Source organism: Lepisma saccharinum, chromosome 5 (assembly GCF_977018435.1).
Source record: "Lepisma saccharinum chromosome 5, izLepSacc3.1, whole genome shotgun sequence".
Taxonomy (NCBI): Eukaryota; Metazoa; Arthropoda; class Insecta; order Zygentoma; family Lepismatidae; genus Lepisma; species Lepisma saccharinum.
The window spans coordinates 7,727,891-7,746,722 of NC_139233.1; the positions used below are offsets into that span (position 1 = coordinate 7,727,891).

Below are 18,832 nucleotides of genomic sequence, written 5' to 3' on the forward strand. Positions count from 1 at the left end.
TTGTTTGGGAATTTTTGTGCAACGTACGTTGAAAGCCCTCAGAAATTTGCGCAAACGATAGTTCTAGAATGCCTTTTTTCTAATTAGGGCTTTCAAAGGATAATTTAACGTATATGTGGAAAGATATAAGTACATAAAACTTAAAAATTATAATATCTAAACATACTTCACAAAAACAAGTCTCCTCGTGACGTCCCCTAATGTTCGTGGAATATGCACCTTGGGAAATAAAAGATACAATACAAATCAAATATTTTATCACATATCTGCAGCAAGAGAATTTCACCACGATTATTATCGACTATCAACCGCATTACCCACATTATGCTAGACCTAACATCTGTCAACATTACGACAATAAATTTTTGTATCGTAAAACGAGTTAAATACTTGATATGCTGAAAGAGCATTCGAGGCCCCAAGCGAATCTTCGAGATGTGAACTCTCGCAATGTAGTTCTTAAAAGGCACGTATTCTCCAAGGTGTTGACAGACGTACAAAAGCTGCCGCGGTCTGTATATTGTCGAAGCGTGGCCTTAGCGATATCACATGATATCTTAACACTCCCTTTTGTCCATAGCCTCTAGTGTATCGTGTTCCATTGAGCACCTACTGGAGGCACGAAAAGACGTTTTGTGCTGCCATCTGCTTTAGCTTTTAGGCCAGGCCCGTAACGTAAAGTAAATTTAATCCAAGACCTACTTGAATAAAACCGGTTGTACTTTTGTACAGTGGGGTCCACTAGTATTGCTCAGCAAATTGTCCATGACTATTTTCATTAATTTTTCTCTTATATCCTGTGTGTTTTTAAGCTATGGATTTTTATGTACGCTGGTGCAGAAGTTGTCAACAGGTTATTTTGAGTGTTCTTTTAATTCTTAAAGCTCTTATTGAGTCAAATGAAGTGCACGAACATGGTGATGGACAATTGCCGGTAATACTCATGGATCCCACTGTACTTGTAACTAAGATAAAGATTCTTGAGTTCTGAAACTTTTTTTTATTAATATGCATTCAGAATGTACGGATAGAGGAAATAAGCACTTGAAGGAAACTAGAAGAGATGGTCATGAGTGACATTGTGCAGTACAGAGAAATTACACAGCACATGGGCTGTTCGAAGTTCGGAAACAGCAAGCACTTACAACTGTCCTCGTTTAGAACATTTCTCCTACTCGTTGCAGGACTGGATAACAGTCACTGATATGTATTTGGAATTTCTGATGATGGAAGATTATATTGCACTTATAATGCAACCAACAGTTTCCACAACATCAAAAATGGATATTCGCAAATGGATCACATTACGTTCAAAGGTTATGGAAATCCACCCTTTGTTCAATTACCTTTGTAGGAGGAAAGGGTATTCCTACTTCCGAAACAAAATTTCGTGTTCAATAAGAGAACATCCCACGCAAACCCACGCTTTGATCATCAATCAGAGGTCAGAGTTCATACGATCCCTTGATATAAGATGTACGTCACTTATCGATTATTCCGATATCTCGTTAGAATGTTAAACAATGAACGTAATATCAGGTTACCTCCACATTAGAAACGCTCTTAAAGGAAAACTCAAGAAAAAAGGAAAATATACATTCATTCCCTGTAGTTTCGGAAACTGGTTTGTTTGGTAAGGTTGGTTTTAAATAGGTGCGTCTGTTAGAAATATTCAAATAACACAGCTAAATGACGGCATTCTGAAGAATACTACTATTATAACCATAACATTTTCTTGCAATAAATTTACCATCCACGAGTTAACTCAGGTTTAATTGTGTTTGGCAGTCGCAAGAGAAAGGCACTTCTGAATTGTCACTTCCTGCAGATTTGTGAAGGCCTCCAACCTAAGCCACACGAACTTAAGAGAGATACCCGACAAAGTATATTACAATTATTACGACTTACAGGAAATATGTACACAATAGCATGTTTACTAGAACATCATTGTAAAAAATATGCATCCGCTTGCAATTCAATATAGCCCAACGATGAAGTATTATTTTATACTTAGCATTATTGATTAAGACTGAATATATATTATAGCCCAAGATTGCCGCTGCGATTTACACGACTCTTTAGCCAGATTATTTTTACTTGGTGACTGTTCAATTTGCTTCAGTGGCATTATAGTTTTTGGTGGCACGAGACAATTAAGACAATGAAATTTAGCTCTTGGTAGTCACTAATCTGTGACACAGAGTTTGGTAATTGTACTGTGGTTGGACTTTCTAATCCTTAAGGATCAACAGCGCCGCCTGTTGGTCTAGTGTTTATTTACAAGGTCTTTGGTTCTCATCCGCTCCGCCCGACCGCTGCGCCACTACCAGGCAAGTGAGCGGGAGCGGGCGTGAACTCTAGAGACAGCGGCGACCAAAGGGAAAGAGTAGCTTAATCCAAGCAACCTATTGGCCTAGGTCCGCTAGGCGACGCTCCGAACAAAATCGAAACGAAGGTTCAATAAAGAATTTAAGATTAAAAAGAACCGCAGTGGTCTGGTACTGTAGTGTCCAAGTCTGTCTCTCGCGGAACAACCCGGATTACGCGCCCGACTGGTACTGAAGTGAAGGCTATTTTTCTCTCTACGTCGACCGAATTTCTAAACCCACAAACCATTATTTGTATACTAATTGATGAAACGTTGTTGCGATCCAACAACTGTTAGTTCGATTCACGAATCACGTGAAACCGTTATGGGAATAACGAATTCGGGAACCAAAAATAGTTATTTAAGAATCAACATCTTGTCGAGAAATGTCTATTCGACACTAAAACACAGAAACCCAGGGCAAGAAAGAATCTATACATGCCGCATTGTTAATTTTCAGTGTAATCTAAATTATCCGGTTAAACTTTAGATTAATATATCACAACATCACAAGAATAAAAACTTTCCAGTCTAACTTAGTCTAACTCAGAAATTATGATTGATTAATTATAATAGTCTAGCACTGAATGTGTGAATCAATCATCATTTGTCAAGTAAGGTGTTAACAGTAAATTTCTATTTAGATTATTTGACGTAGATTTTCTTTTGAGTTAATCGCGACGATAATGATGAATGTTGAACCTCTGAAATGGACAACAGAATGACACACTTATACCTTTCCCAGGATTCAAACTTTGTACCTGTAGCTTCGAAGCACGGTAAGTTGTCCATTCCGCCATGAAGGAGGACAGTAAACTCTTAATGTAAGTCATCATCCAGCTCACATTTGATATAACTACCTGCCAATGAGAAACTAATAAACGTTTGCCTCGGGAACTCTCAAACTTTGACTTTTGCACTTGTTTTCACCTTGGCCAGCGAGGTTTGGCCAAAGTCATTTGTCACATGATAAATCGTCTCATTTCCCTTGTCACTGCACAGAATACACATCCGTGACGTAAGAGGCTCGAGAAGATTGCACAGCGTCACTTGAGAAACTTTGGATCTTGAAAATGGTACGATAATGGCCAGATACGTACGTCTAATTTTCCTAAATCATAACCTAAGCACGAAAGAAATCTTTTTTCCATGTCGATTACTTGTGTGCATGCGTGAGGTGGACGGGGGGAAGGGGGTCTTATGTTGCATGAAGGACTCCATCAGGACATTTTGTCATTAGTTGAGTTCCTGTCGGAAAACTTGACTCCTTAATAGTGGGCCATTTTTGACTTCCGTGTCACGTACGACAAGCATAAAAATTCTGATGACTCGACAGCAAATGTCCATGCGACGGTTTGAATTGCTAACTACGTCTAGCGGATAGATTAAGGATTGAAGGAAAATAATATTACGTTTCCTTTCTTCTTTCAACATTAACAACTGCCTAAGAACGAGACCTACACGATAACCTTCTAATAATTCCATTCTGAGTAACCAGATCGCTTTTCGTTACATGGCGCTAGGTTCGATTAGTGCAGACGAACTGTTCCAAAGAGGTGGGAAAGAATTACTAGACCATTTAATATGACTGGCTTATGGTTGGAAATAACTTGAACGATGGGATTGCTTGAAAAAACTGGTTCTAACGTTCCAAGTTAAGTTGGAATAACACCTGAAATGCCCGTTTTTTGTATTCGTGGATTTTCGTGTAGCATGTCTGGACACACTTAAATTTGCATGAAATAACAATTATATATACATATATAAAAAACAATTGCCTAATGCGAAAACATTCGTGCTGCCATCTGCAGTTAGTTTACCTAACCGCACTATCGAATTTGTGAATCTCCGTTGTTTTTATAATCACGGATTTCTGCTGATCCTAATTTCAAGTCGGTTGGTTAAAAACTCTGCTAGCAGGGAGATCCTTGCCAAATTTGCAATCAATAGTCAATACTGACTAAAAAGACGAAATAATTGGCAAAAAATTAGAACAAAATTACACAAAAAGTTACTATAACTGTAAGAAGTTTTCGAAAGGTAAAACATAAAAAAAAATTAGCAGACACCGCCTTAGTTTAATTAAAATATCAATATAATAATGCTTTGCAGGGGAAGAAGATTAAATTTCAATATAAGTAAATCATCATTACTAGCGAAGTGATTTCGTGTTTTAGGTTTGCTAACTGTCTTTTCCATTCCTTTTTTTTACCCAGCATACAAAGCGGCAGCACTGAAGCCACAAAGCGAAAGGCCAGAGCTAGAGGTCCGCTCGTTTTCTCCGTAATGGATTTTCCCCTCCCCTTCATCCCCTCCCTCTGCGCGGACGGTGGAAAGAAACCGCAAGACTTGAACCCCTCCCCTTGATATTAATTTGCATGGCTTCAACCCGGGATTACCCTTAGTACTCGACAAAATGTTATTTCTTGCTGACTCCCCCCACCCCTTGCATCCCTTTCCTTTACAAACATGCTGTTTTCCCCCGATTTTAATCCCGTTTACCGCAACCTTTAAGTAATGTCGTTGTTTTACAGTTTCCGCCCCTTCCACCAGCGCTCTTTCTGCGAGGGTTGGTTGGTGTGGGGGGGGGGGAGATACGTTCAGTGTAGTGGCGGATTAACGACTCTCACTTTTGGGGCGCAGATGACCCCATTTTTAGCTTTCGCCCGCCCAATTCGATGAACGTTAACTGTTAGTTTCGCACAACTGTGTGTGAGCGTGGAGGGGGAAATAATGGCTTAATTTTAGATGCAAAGAGGGTGAAGGCATTTTACACGTAAAGGGAAGCGATCACCATTTACTCTTATTTCACTGACTATTTAGTGTTACTTTTAAACGTCTAGGGTGGGGCTATCACGTGCTTTTATGGGATTTAGTTTGTTTATGATATAACACCATGGCTGCCGAAGATTCAGGTTGCTTTATTTGAAACTACTGCTGGTACTTTATGCAGCTGTTCTACGTATTCTGCCTATTCGCTAACGATTACACATAGGTGGAGCAAAAGCAATTCTGGTTATGCACTTAACTGGCACAAACATTAATTAAAAGAAAATAAATCAGTAATCCGTATAGCATTACTGCATGCGTTCCATCAAAATCAAGGATAATGAAGTAAACATGTGCAGTTCATTAACAGCAGTTCTTTCAAACATCAGCAATGCTAGATAGTATATAGATTACTTTTAAATCAAAATTTCTAGGTAAGAGTTGTGATTCATCGTTCAATGTTCAAAATTAAAAACACCTTAGTCAGGACTAATCTATGTGTAAGAACACCACAAATCTATATAGTAATACGGTCGCGGAAGTCACTAGCGCCATCAAACAATTGGAAGACAACTAACAGTCACAAGGCATACGCCTACCCTCACTAGGTCATGCATTAGTCCCAAGTCAAAGTATAACTTAAATATTATTGTAGAAGTTTAGCCTGAGAGTTTAGCTACAAGAATAGTGTTATAGTATATGAGGAAAATATTAACGGCCTCATCCAGGTATAGATTGTTCTGTTCAATGAATGGCTTTCGTAATTCATCACAAATTGTTTTGGAGTTTCTTTCATCTAAGATCTTACTGCAATGGAAGTTCAGGCATACGTGGCAAATCAATAACAAGAAACTAAAATTAATATACTGTATTATCTGCAGAAATTGAAGACAAGAACCTGCAAGTGATCACATAGTGATGTTCATTATATATATTCCGGATGGTACAGTGGGATCCATGAGTATTACCGTGCAAATTGTCCATGACTATTTCCATAAATTTTTCTCTTACACTATGTGATTTTAAGAGATGGATTTTTATGTATGCTGGTGCAGAAGTTGTCAACAGCTTGTTTTGAGTTTTCTTTTAATTCATGAAGCTCTTATTGGGTCAAATAAAGTGCACGAACATGGTGTTGGACAATTTGCACGAACATTGTGTTGGACATGAGTATTACACTCATGTATCCCACTGTACACTACCTGTGTAAATTCCACCTTGGTCATTCACAAAGAAATTGTTTAACTTTCGCGACCTAGCTTGCAAAATTCTTGATGAGGCTGTTTCATCTTCTTCACGGTGGCGGCGCCACTGAACCGTCTAATTAAATCCTAACCTAAGATTATACAAATTTTAAGTCTTTTTCTGTCAAACATCAATCATTATTCTATGGAGTACAATCTGGAAAAAATATTCCAGATTAACGGGGCTGTGAAGCGAAAGAACAGGATAATTATGTCTGGAGTTTTGTAATTTGTCTGTGTTGTATGTCTTCTACATGTTAATCATAGCAATGTAGTTGATAAAAATATAATTTCGCTAATATTTTTGGTTAAAACAAAACGAAGTTATTGTGATTTGATGACATATCAGCATTACTATAACCGCAAAAAGTTTCTTGAAAGGTGCAAGTTAACATAAATGATAATTAGGAAATATTTTCAACAACAATGAACAGCATTAGTAACTATATTTTATCATCTCTTCATTTATCCGAGTTATTTAGTAGATCTGGCTGAAAAGAGTGGGATCTAAACACTGCTCCGAGATTATCAAGATTTTAACAGTGGTTAAATTCGAGAACGGGCCGAAACAAATTCGATTTATAACCGAGATATCGAAGTAGTTCGATCCATGTTACCTTCAGATCATCATCTAGTTAAACATGACTATAAGGGGGGTTGTTGCGCTAGTGTGGAGACTGTCTCTTAGACAGAAATGGGAGGAGTTTTCGCCCCTCCGGACAACCCTCGATCAATAGCCTGGGCCTAGGAAAGGGCGTGGTGAGCTGCGAACGAAAAGATGGACCGCAAACAGCAGCTTGATTAAGGGTCCTATAGTTACACGGAGAAGGGGAATCCAAAAATAGGAACACCCATGAACCAGTTCAGGAATGTGGTTGGGCTTGATCTAGTACATGCAGTGAGTTTCAGGATTCTCTTGGAAGCACGGTATCCGATACGTATTTAATCATATGCTCCAAGGTACATAAAACTATTTATTTATATAACATGTGACGTCAAAGGGAAAACAATATACGCAGTAGTATCTGCATCAAACTTCGTACAAAATGTACGTGAATAAGAGATGATCAAAGCCCACCTCCGTGGCGAAGTGGTTAGAACAGCGCACTATGACCCCAGAGGTTCGGGTTAGAATTTCAGTTGTAAGCCCGCAGATAGGCTAATCGGGACTGGACCTACAGTTTAAAAAGGGATCTGAACCACTATGTGCCTCTACAGGGTGTCGAACCCGGGACTCCTCGATTACAAGGAGTAATCCTTGTCCCATTTAGCTCCATTGCACTCTCATTTCTTTAAAGACTATTGTACATAAGTACAAAAGTTAAATACTAAATAAGCTACGCCCTGATAAATAACACCATACATTAAGAAACCTCTACACTTTATAACGTATGTGGATCGAACCTTCCGGAACATGTAGACCAAAGAATGTTCTTTAAATAGTTTCAATAGGTGGCAGACTGAAAAAAATCTTTTTAACTATACTTTGTTGTGTTTTGCTGGCAATGGTCTTCACTTCACTGTACAGTGATCCGGCAACACGATTAAGCTTTGCTTCCGTGACAAAAAAAAAAAAAAAAACCTACATAAGCTGACCAAGGCAGTCTATATTTCAATAAAGGAACATATAACAACGTGAGGTTTGAAACCTCTATCAGGGTCTTCTTCAAACTTGAAACCAAACTAAAACCTTTAACTAGGTTTCAAGTCTGAGGAAGACCCTGATAAAGGCTTCAAACCTCACGTTGTTATGTGTTCTTTTATTGAAATATAGACTGCCTTGGTCAGCTTATGTACTGTTTTCCCCCAACATTCTGGCGTTTAATTCACAACTATCTGATGCACAAGTATGTTCGTTCACAAATTTCCCAACTTTATCTTTACATTGTGGGCCATAGGTCAAAGGGAAATACACCAAGATGTCCTCCATCCACAGGATACAAGCTTGAGAGCTTGCAGCGTACACATAACGCCTTAACGATCGTAACCAATAAAATATATTTGTCTTTATATACTCTGTGAAAGTCTGTCGATGTTATATGGTGACATCGTACGTATGCCACGGAGTTCCAATTTGAGTGTGACGTCATAATTAATATTCCTAATTAAGAGTAAGTTAATTTGTACCGGGAGAGGGGATGAAGACAGAGCTCCAAGAACACGCTTGGAGATTCTGTAAACATGAAAGTTTGCCATCGCAACGCTCTTAACAAAGAGAGAGTGGAGGGGGGAACGCACTTTCATCTTGGAGGCGTTCGGAAACGGCAGGGAGGTAGGGGATTGCGTTAGTGTGACGTCATAGCCGAAAGTCATCGTCTCCTTCCACCACAGAGGATAGAAGAATCTGCACTGTTGCCATCTTCAAATTTTTGGAACCAGTTCTGGGTCCTTGTACTCTTGGTGCACTTCTGACACCAAGGATCTCATACCGATGGAAGTTCACGTAAGATTGCAACGAGGGGCACTGCACCCACCTGACTGCCCACTACAAAATAAATCAATGCGCATGCGCGAAGAACAAAACCCGGAATGGCCCAGTGTGAAAGGTTGCATTTATTTCTTAGGATTGTCTCTCCCTTATAACTGGTCTTATACGCAGTTCCAACATACCAGTACAGGTGGCAATCTCAAGGCGAACGGCAGTTGGCAACTCTGGTTCACAGATTACCTAATTCTTGTCATTGAAGCATATAGCTTGTCACTTTATGTGTGAAATCTCCTTAATACAGTAACGAGTAGGTGTAATACCAAGAAGATGAGAGAAGATACGACAAAGGACAGTCCTGAATGAATCTCGAATATATAGATGCACACTGAAGGATGCGTAAGTACGGTATGCGCCAAAATACCTAGGTATACAGTACTGAAACTCGCGCACCTCGAACGCGCATGTGCGTTTGTCGATGGGGCATAGCTCCAGCCGCTCGTGTTCTCAGTAGTAAATGGGAAGTTATTACTCGCTAATAATGTGAATATAGTGTTTCTTTCAAGATAAATAAACTCACAGATGAGAGCAATGTAACGTTAGTCTTTTAATTTCATTAATGTATATTTTGGCGCATACTGTATTAGCACGTAAAGTATCCAAGTCCATTCACCTTATTTTACGTAGTGTGAGGTTCAAGAAACGAAATAAAACGCCACTAAGAAAGAGACGAAACTTTACACCACATCAGTAAACGTTCATTTCTCACGTAGGATGCAAGATTAAATGACTGCAAATAGTAATGGACAATGTGCATACTGGGGAAATTATTCTTTGAAAAGGACAACAAAATGATAAAAAGAACGTGTTTGCAATGTGATTATATATATATATACTCATAAGTAATAGCGCAAACTGACACAAGTGAAAGTACACGATGAAAGTAGCAAAAAAGTCTCAGTAAACATTGGTCCGCAAACGAGCAGTTTTCGATATAATCGCGAATGTGTGATTACAAGCCGCCACTGACTTCATTGTTTGTAAACGTCATCCTAGTTGACAAAATGCTAATAATACAGTAAGAAAAGTCATTTGAGATCTCATTGCTAGACTGGGAACTGATTTTGTATCCATCCTGTTTGATTCCAACGCCACCTCTCGGAATGTTCTGTTTTGTAAGCAAAGAGCAAACCCCGGACCGTGCAAGGAGTAAAGCACTCTGTGTTTACAAAATGCAATCAATGACGGCCTCTAACCACACACTCGCACAAATTAGCATTTTACCAACTAGGACGACGTTTTCAAACAATGAACTAAGTGGCGGCTTGTAATCACACATTCGCGATTATCTCGAAAACGGCTCGTTTGCAGACCCATGTTTACTGAGACTTTTTTGCTTCTATTATCGTGTACTTTCACCTGTCTCAGTTTGCGCTATTAGTTTTGAGACACCCTGTATATAAGTAACCTCAGACAGTGACAGATTAGGATGGGTTGCGGGGCAGTTGCCCCTCCCACTTTTTGGCCCCCTCGCTATGGCATCTTATTGCTAAGCCTCGTCTATCAAGATAGAGAGCTGGAGTGAACACACAACTGTCGATGACGAGAACGTGTGTCGCACACGCGCCCGTTTTCTTAAAGAAAATCTAAGCTAACAAAGTATGACGCACCTCTAAAACCCTTCCTTCATTGAGCTCTGGGAAGACTGTTACTTCAACTCGGTTCAAATTCAGTGACGTTTCAGCGCTTTTTACCCGACCGAGTTGGCAACACTGCAAATCGATTTGTGGAAGTGGCGGAACTCTCGCTCCCCCTTTCAATCGGTAACAAGGGAGGAGAAAGCACGCACAGAAAGACACAGAGAGGGCTTTCCAATAGCGAAGTAGGAGAGCGCCAACAGAAGTTCTCTCTTGGGAAAACACACCGGTTACTCAGAGTAAAGATTCGCCAGTGATTGCATATACCACTTGAATTTTTTTAAAAAATTCACATTTTCATGCATTTTCCACGATGAAATTCGTCAAATTGTGTGTGTTGTTTTTTCAATAAGACGACACGCAATGTACCGTACACTTTATGCACGCGATTTTAACACGTTCGGTTGCTTCAAAACAGTGGCGGACTATAGGTGTTACGAATTTATACGTCGCTGCCTAGTTTACTCAACGAATAGTGTTAGTTTCACGCATCGCATCCAAGCCCCCGCAACTCTCCTTTAATACGCCCCTGCTTCAAATGAACATTCCCACCTAAAATCAACCGGGTATCAAACCCGGCCTTCTGCGTAAAGGGCAGACGCCTTATCGACATTTTTGAAAACACTTTCCAGAAATAAATTTTCATTTTCTTATCTCCAGTTATTCACTTTTGACTTAAAAAAAATTCAATAGGGAAGGCAAAGACAAACATTCACGTCTTACTCATGATTTTAATCCGGGACCCCTGGTGGCCATTCAGCAACGAAGGTCGACCCCAGAATATCGCTGCTGCGATATTATTGGAAGAAAACTTATCCATCTCAATCTGTTTTGGTTATTTTGCGTCGCTTTTCTACCTCTAGGGTTAATCGCGACTCGTTGCTATCGGGTACATAGTTACGTTCTGCGTAACTTCATTTTAAGCAACAAAAAGTTAACAGTTATTTTGCGTATTTAAACGCATGGCAACTCCATCGGGGGTGTGATTGGAATCCTACTCTTTCTCAGAGAGAGAGAGAGAGAGAGAGGTGAAGAGTGAAATAGAAAAACAGAAATAGAGAAAAGAGAAATAGAAAAAGAGAAAGGGAAATAGAAAAAAGAGAAATAGAAATAGAAAAAAGAGAAATAGAAAAAGAGAAATAGAAAAAAGAGAAATAGAAAAAAGAGAAATAGAAAAAGAGAAATAGAAAAAGAGAAATAGAGAAAAGAGAAAATAAAAAAGAGAAAATAAAAAGATAAAATGAAAAGATAGAAAAAAGAGAAATAGGAAAGGGATAAATAGAAAAGAGAGAATGAGAGAAACGTGAGAGGTGCAGAGGGAAAGAATAGGAAAGGGAGAGAGGTAGATGAACAAGGAGAGAGAAAGATAAAAGAGAGAAATATAAAAGAGAGAGAGAAATAGAAAATAAAGATAAAAGAGAGGGAGAAGAGAAATAGAAAAGGGAGAAAGAGAAGAGAAAGAAAGGGAGAATAGACAGAAAAGGGAAATATAAAAGAGAGAAAGAAAAGAGAAAAAGAAAAGTGAGAAAAAGACAAGAGAAACAGAAAAGGAGACAATGAAAAGAGAAAGAGAAAAAGAGAAAACAAAAAGAAAGGAGAGGGAGACAAAGAAAAAAGATCGAAATAAGAAAGAGAAAGTGATGGAGAGAGAGAGAGAGAGTACCCTCACTCTACACACACCTTTGCCAACACCTCCGAGGCTCATCTTCGCAGCTAACAGAGACGCTTGAAGAGTCTCTCATTCTCACTAATGAAGAGACGCCTCGTGGCGACGAACATTTTTGTCGATGCAATTCTCGCAGTTTCCAAAACAAAAACTTTTTTTCTTTCCCAGTTCTCGCAAATGTGCGTGTAAGTGTGGAAGAACCATAAAAAGCCCCCACCCTCGCCTCTTAATGCCCCCTCTCGGCTCTTTATCAACGGAACTCTGCCCACCCCGAGAATATATGGAACCGCAAGGGCATTCTGGATGAGCTCCAAGCGTCAACACTTCATCGGTTAGGTTCCCGAAGGAGCTCCAGAGGGAATTTCTTAGTTTGTCTCCATTTTCTCCAGTTGGCCAATTCGTTCATGTTTACTAGTCACCGGAAAATTACTTTTTAAAAAGTACCCGAGTTACTGTAAGCATAGGCGTCGCCAGAAATTTTAGTAGGGGAAGTCAGACCATTGACTTGATTATCAGAAATAATAACAATTATTAAAACCATGGTTGTATTTGTTATTATAAACTAATAAAAATAAATTTTATTCTAAATTATTATTATTATCGTTGTGGGAGAGCCATGGTAGCTCAATCGTTAGGGCGTCTGGCTATCATGCGAGAGACCCGGGTTCGATCCCCTGGATTTCTTTCCACCTGTTCAAGCGGCTCGGGACCTCACCGTATAAAGTGGGTACCTGGAGGAAACGCTGGAAGGTAAAGGCGGCCAGGGGCGTGGTGCTGATCACATCACCCCCAACTTCGGCCTTGATGAAGAAAGTGTGGGCCCTAACTCCACACCCCCCTATACGCCTTCATGGCGTGATGCAAAGCACAGGCGAGAACATTACTTTATTATTATTATTATTATTATTGTTCTTATATAAGTGATGAAATTTTGCTACTAGGTCCACCATATGAGTGAATATCCAGCACAATTGTCTTTCCATTTCATGCAGTTTGTGTAATGAAGTCCAAGGTTATTTCATTTTGTTATTAATTATTACACACCTCGTTTAATGAAAGTCTTTAAAAGTTATGGGAAACTTTTATTCCTCAACTTTATCTTGTGCGACCTCTCACATAAAATTATTTTTTTTTTTAAAAAAAATTTGGAACCTATCAAACCATTCATTCATTCATTAGCCTATTTGGATTCAATGGTAGAACAAAAATATAACTGGGTCCCTTTATTTTGTACTAATTTTTTTTCGATCTAATGCATATTTTACCTTGGTAATTCTCTTCAAATACTAAATAAATTAACTGTATTTCTGTTATTGGCAAACAAAAATACCAAACGTTTTGCTCTTCTGTAACTTGGAATGAATGGTGCCAATTTCCAGGAGAAGGGGGGGGGGGGTCGACCCCCACTCCCGACCCCATGACTAAGTTACTTTGATCAAACAGTAACTCAGATGCACACAGATGAATACATGCATCATCTGAAACGAACAAAAATATCATGAATTGTGTAGCTGGGGCCAAACGTTTGAGTGCACCATTCGGAAAGATGCAGGCGCCGACCTTCGTGGAGGAGTGGTTAGCACAGCGCGCTACAACGACAGGGGTACCAGGTTAGAACACAGACCCAGGCATGGTTGTTCTTTTTGAGTATCACCACTCATCTTCATCGTCGCCATTAACCTGAAGTTGCAGAAAAGGGACGCCAAATGACCAAATCGAATAAGGAAGGTGCATCGAAAAACGCATCAAGCGATGCATCAGTAACGTACAGCTCGACATAGAAGGAAATACTTACATGTATCGTATGATACACTTTGGCGTTACCAGTCCTACCCGATGGCGCAGTGGTAGCGTCGTCGCCTTGTAATCAAGGGGATCGCGGGTTCGATACCCGGTGGAGGCACATACTGGTTCGGATCCCAACTGTAGGTCCGGTCCCGATTTGCCTTACTGTGCACAAAGTGGACTTAAAACCAGGCCTGTTAGAGGTGCAGGAATTTTAAATAAATTCAATTCCGGTCCAGGAGAGAAGATCACCAAGCGTAAATGGGTTCTGGACCGTAAAGAACCTTTTTATCTGTAACGTATTTCAATTCGGTCCAGGAACACTTTTTTCTGAATCAATTTCAATTCGGCCCAGGAACCTTTTCTTTTTCAGGAACCTTTTTCAAATGAAACAATTCGCAACCTGGACCGAATTGTGCGAGAAAAAAGATTCCGGTCCTGGACCTTGTACAATCCTGCTTAAAACAGCAAATCAATCAATCAATCAATCAACTTTGGCGTTACCTTTACAAATGACATAAATAATGCATCAAACTGTAAACCGTACCATCTAACTGTAGACCAGGCGAACGAGAACAAGTCTCTGCGCAAGTAGTGACGCGAGACGGCTCCACCAATGAACAGCGAGAGAAACGGGATTGCGTAATGGGCGACGGGAGTTACCCGATTTCCTCCTCAGCGTTGCAAACTCTTGAAAAGGATAAAACCGAACGCACATGGCAAACGGACCGTACTTTTGTCTCCAGGTCCGTACGTTTGGTTTAAGAATTTCTTAGGGAATGATTAGGGATATAACTGCAAGAGCAAGTAAGAAGCCGTGGACCGTACGGTTGGCAACGCTGCGTTTTCACCACTCGATTTTCCTCTTCTGCCGATATGCCAGCCCTGCTCTACAGTTAGCTGGGATAGGGTATAGGGCAGTGATACTCAACCTTTTTCAGTCCGGGACTCACCTTGAAGGATATTACACTTCATGCGGCCCATAAGCATGGGCGGCGGCAGAGTTACTTGTAGCGGTGTGCACCCAGGTTATAATCATATTTTTGCTAATATCGAGTACTTCAAGAAGCCCTCTTTTACGTTTGTTTAAACAAATTACACATACTTCATTCCAGAAAAGGAATAAGAAAATACTAATTTATTCTAATCTAACGCCTAACTAAACACACATGCTGAAATGGAAAACTTTTCTTTTACTCACACAAATATGATGTCGAGAATGGCATGAGCAACTTCAATGCCTCATTCAAAAGTTCAGGATACTTACCTCTTGAAGATATCCAAAACTTTGTTAAGTCTGAATCTAAAAATTTAGTTTTAATGCCATAATCACACCTGATATCACACAGTTCATCTCTTAGTTTTGCTGACAACATACAAGAATGGGTCTCGGAGCTCCAGTTTTAGCCACTTGTCCATACTGGAAACTTAGGCAGAAATTGACTCAAGATCGACTTGAACGACTAGCTGTTGAGGAGACAACGAGAAGTCACTATTGAATCCTAGAATTCCATTGGACAATAATGAAAAACTGTGACTGGTGTGCATACAATGAAAGAGTGTTTTCGTGGCTTTGTGTGATTGTTGATTCATTGGCTTTCGCTTTTTACGACACTTTTGGCTAATTTGCGAAGATGTAATAGGTTTTTAAGACACGGTAAATACATTTTCCAGCCCGACTTCGCGAATTGCGCTATCGTTTACGCATAGGTTTGTTGCGTGGGGGCACGTAAGTACATGAATTTTTAACAGTTTTCTAATCACAAACTATTGTGCGCTTCCGATTAGGCGTTACGTTAAATTGATTGATTTGCTTTATTTTGCTTTGCCTTTGTATTCATGTCCAGACATTATTACAATGATTAAATCAAGAAGACTTAGGTGTGCAGGCCATGTGGCACGAATGGGAGAGGAAAGAAGAGTTTACAGGATTCTTGTTGGGAAACCTGATGGTAAGAGACCAGTAGGAAGACACAGACGAAGTAGGTGGGATAATGTTGAGATGGACCTAAGGAAAATTGGTAGGGATGGAAAAGAGTATATAGATGTTGCTCAGGATAGGGACAGATGGAAGGCCTATGTTGCTGCAGCCATGAACCTTCGGGTTCAAGAAGGCTAGAGAGTTAGTTACTTCGCCTTTGTGCCACTTTTGGCTAATTTGCGAAGATGGGGATGAGTGATGTGATTCAATTGATGAACGGAGATTCGCAAACATCCATGCCCAGGCCGGAATTCGAATCCAGGACCCCCGGCGCTAACCACTCCGCCGCGGAGGTCGGTCACGTTAAAATGAACAGACAGAAAGAGGAAGACGAGAAAATTCAAAGAAGAGGGACACAGAAGAGGAAATTGGAAATAGAAAAGATAATAGAGGATAGGGAACTGGGGAAAGCATTACAAAATCACAACGATAGACAATTTCATTTTCGAAAGGGGGCGAAACCTCCCCCTTCCCCCCCGCATCACGCAACGTTCGAGAAAACTTTCTCCCCACTTTTCCCAGAAGGGAATGTGTCATTATATAATACTTATTCGGCAATATACAGAAGTTTCGTGATACGCGTTGTATAACCAGGGGAGGGGTGAGGGATCTGAAGTTGGGGGGGGGGCTCTGCAAACTGAGGACGGCGATCGAACCTCATTACGGAAGCAGGAAAAGGATCCTGTGAGGAGGAGGGGATCCGTACAAGATTCAAATGAGGAGAATGCTACATATGCAGATGATAGGACTCTGCGAGTGTGAGAGGGTGGAACTTTCGCAGTTTCTCATGCGGGGGAGGGTGAAGGCGGGAGGGGGTTGGCCCATTAGCTCTAGAGGTCCCGCGGAGGGGGATCGCTGACCACCGACGCTCCGGAGCAGCCAGTCTCAAGCAGGGCAGTTGCCAGATACACAGGCTCCGTGTCCCCCTGCAATGCGCACGAGGAACAGCGGACCTAGGCTCCTCCGGGGCTCTTTAGACTCGCGCCAAAAGGAAAAAAAAATGCTGCTCCGCAAAAGGACCCGAGTTGGAGCTACGTTTACTGCATAGCCGTTCTCCCATTCTGATCATTACGATGGTGGCAAAGTCGATATGGGATTCTACTTTTTTTATGCGTTCTACAGTACAAAAATGAAAAGTCGGAACGAGATATCCAAAACTTATTATCAAGTATCTGTATGTACAGTGGGATGCAAAAGTATTACCAAGCAAATTGCACGTTTTACACAAAGAGTGCATGCAGAAATGAAACAAAACGTCGAACAAGCTATTGACGGCTTAAACAATAATCCTTTTCTTAGAAATACGTAAGATGCAAGAGAAAAATTAATGATAATAGTTGTGGACAATTTGCCGAGCAATACTTGTGCTTCCCACTGTACTAAACCTATAATGTTGAGGAATGTAGTTGTCTTACACGAGAAACACATACGCAGTGGCGGCGATTGAGGAAGGGGGGGCGTGGGAGGCAGCTGTACCCCAGTTTTTGCCCCACACTATGGCTTCTTAATGCTAAACCTTCTCTACCAAGTCAAAGTAAACTATCCTTGCCCACCCCCCAGTTTTGTCACCCAATCGCCGCCACTGCACACAGGGATGGTGCAGAGACAAATCTTGGTCTCGAGACGAGTCCCAGATAGCTGTTCGAGAGTCTTTCTCGTTCGAGACTTCATCAGGTTAGAACCTGACGTGAAAAATCTTGCCTAAATCAATATACACATATGACTTATTCAAACATTCCGGTTTGTCGTCACTTACAGGTTTTGTTTCCAGCAAAAAAAATTGTGTCCCATAGATTTCTGTTAAGTTTACTACTTTGGGACTTCCTGATGGCGGAGTGGATAACGCTGTTGACTTGTAATCAAGCGGGTTGATTCCCGGTGGAAACACATTGCACGATTATTGATATCCTACTCAGTGGCGCCACCTTGGCGCCTGTGGGGCTCGAGCCTACCCAATAATATGCATTTATTATATTTTATTTTAGAAATAAAGTCCCCGCGCTTAAGGAAACAAATTATTTTATCTTTACACACTTAAATAATTCTAATAACTTAATTACTGTCTGAGTGCCATCAAAATATTTTATAATAATTTGTTACATGTTAAATATATGATACTTTTCAGCGTCACATTGTTATTAGAAAAGTAAGGGATTAGGGCTTATAACCAGGATAAGGATCTAGGCACTAAAGTTCTAAAAATAGGCGGTGAAAAGTAGCAAAATAGCACTAAAGTTGATAAACATGAAGAGATTCCTTGTCATTTTCTTTGATTAGGCTGCCCAAAAACCAGCTATCTTAGAAATAACCAGCCACTACAAAACCCATGCATTCCTCTCAGAAATGACCCGAAACTGTATTTAAACGCAAAAGCCTACATTTTTTGACCAAGGAACAAAAAAAAAAGGTCATTTTTAAAGAAAATCCTCAGCCTGCTTCTGGCATATATTATTGCATGAAATTATGAAACAAATCTCCGACTTCAGCGCACCCACTGTATTTCAAAAGTTGGCGACACTGATCCCTATTGAACTTCATGCTCAGCCTCGATTAGAAGAGCGGGGTGGGAGGAGTCATCCTTCCACGTAGCACACCCTGGACTGCATTTTGCAGACTAACGAGGCCCTGGCGACTGTGTTTTGTCTGTATGAGTGCTGAGTGCCGCTTTACAGCCTCAGCTTTTAACCGAGGTCAGAATGTTTTAATATTTTAGTTAACGACATTACAGTCAATTTAGGTATGGTAAGGGGCTGGACCCCGTGTAACATGACGGGTGCAAAATAGCCTTTAAATGCTGACGCACCCAAAAATTCAGATTCAAATCGATGAGAAGAGATTTGCCAAATGTTGCATGAATTGTTTCTAGTTTCGAGACAAGACCGATTCTCGGGACCATC

At 40.4% G+C, this 18,832-nt stretch overlaps 1 protein-coding gene across 1 annotated transcript in view; it reads right to left on the bottom strand.

Moving 5' to 3' along the window:
• Positions 1-18,832, bottom strand: part of Glut1 (Glucose transporter 1) — a 428,124-nt gene that overhangs the window by 223,317 nt on the left and 185,975 nt on the right. The gene's annotated exons all lie outside the window — the stretch shown is intronic.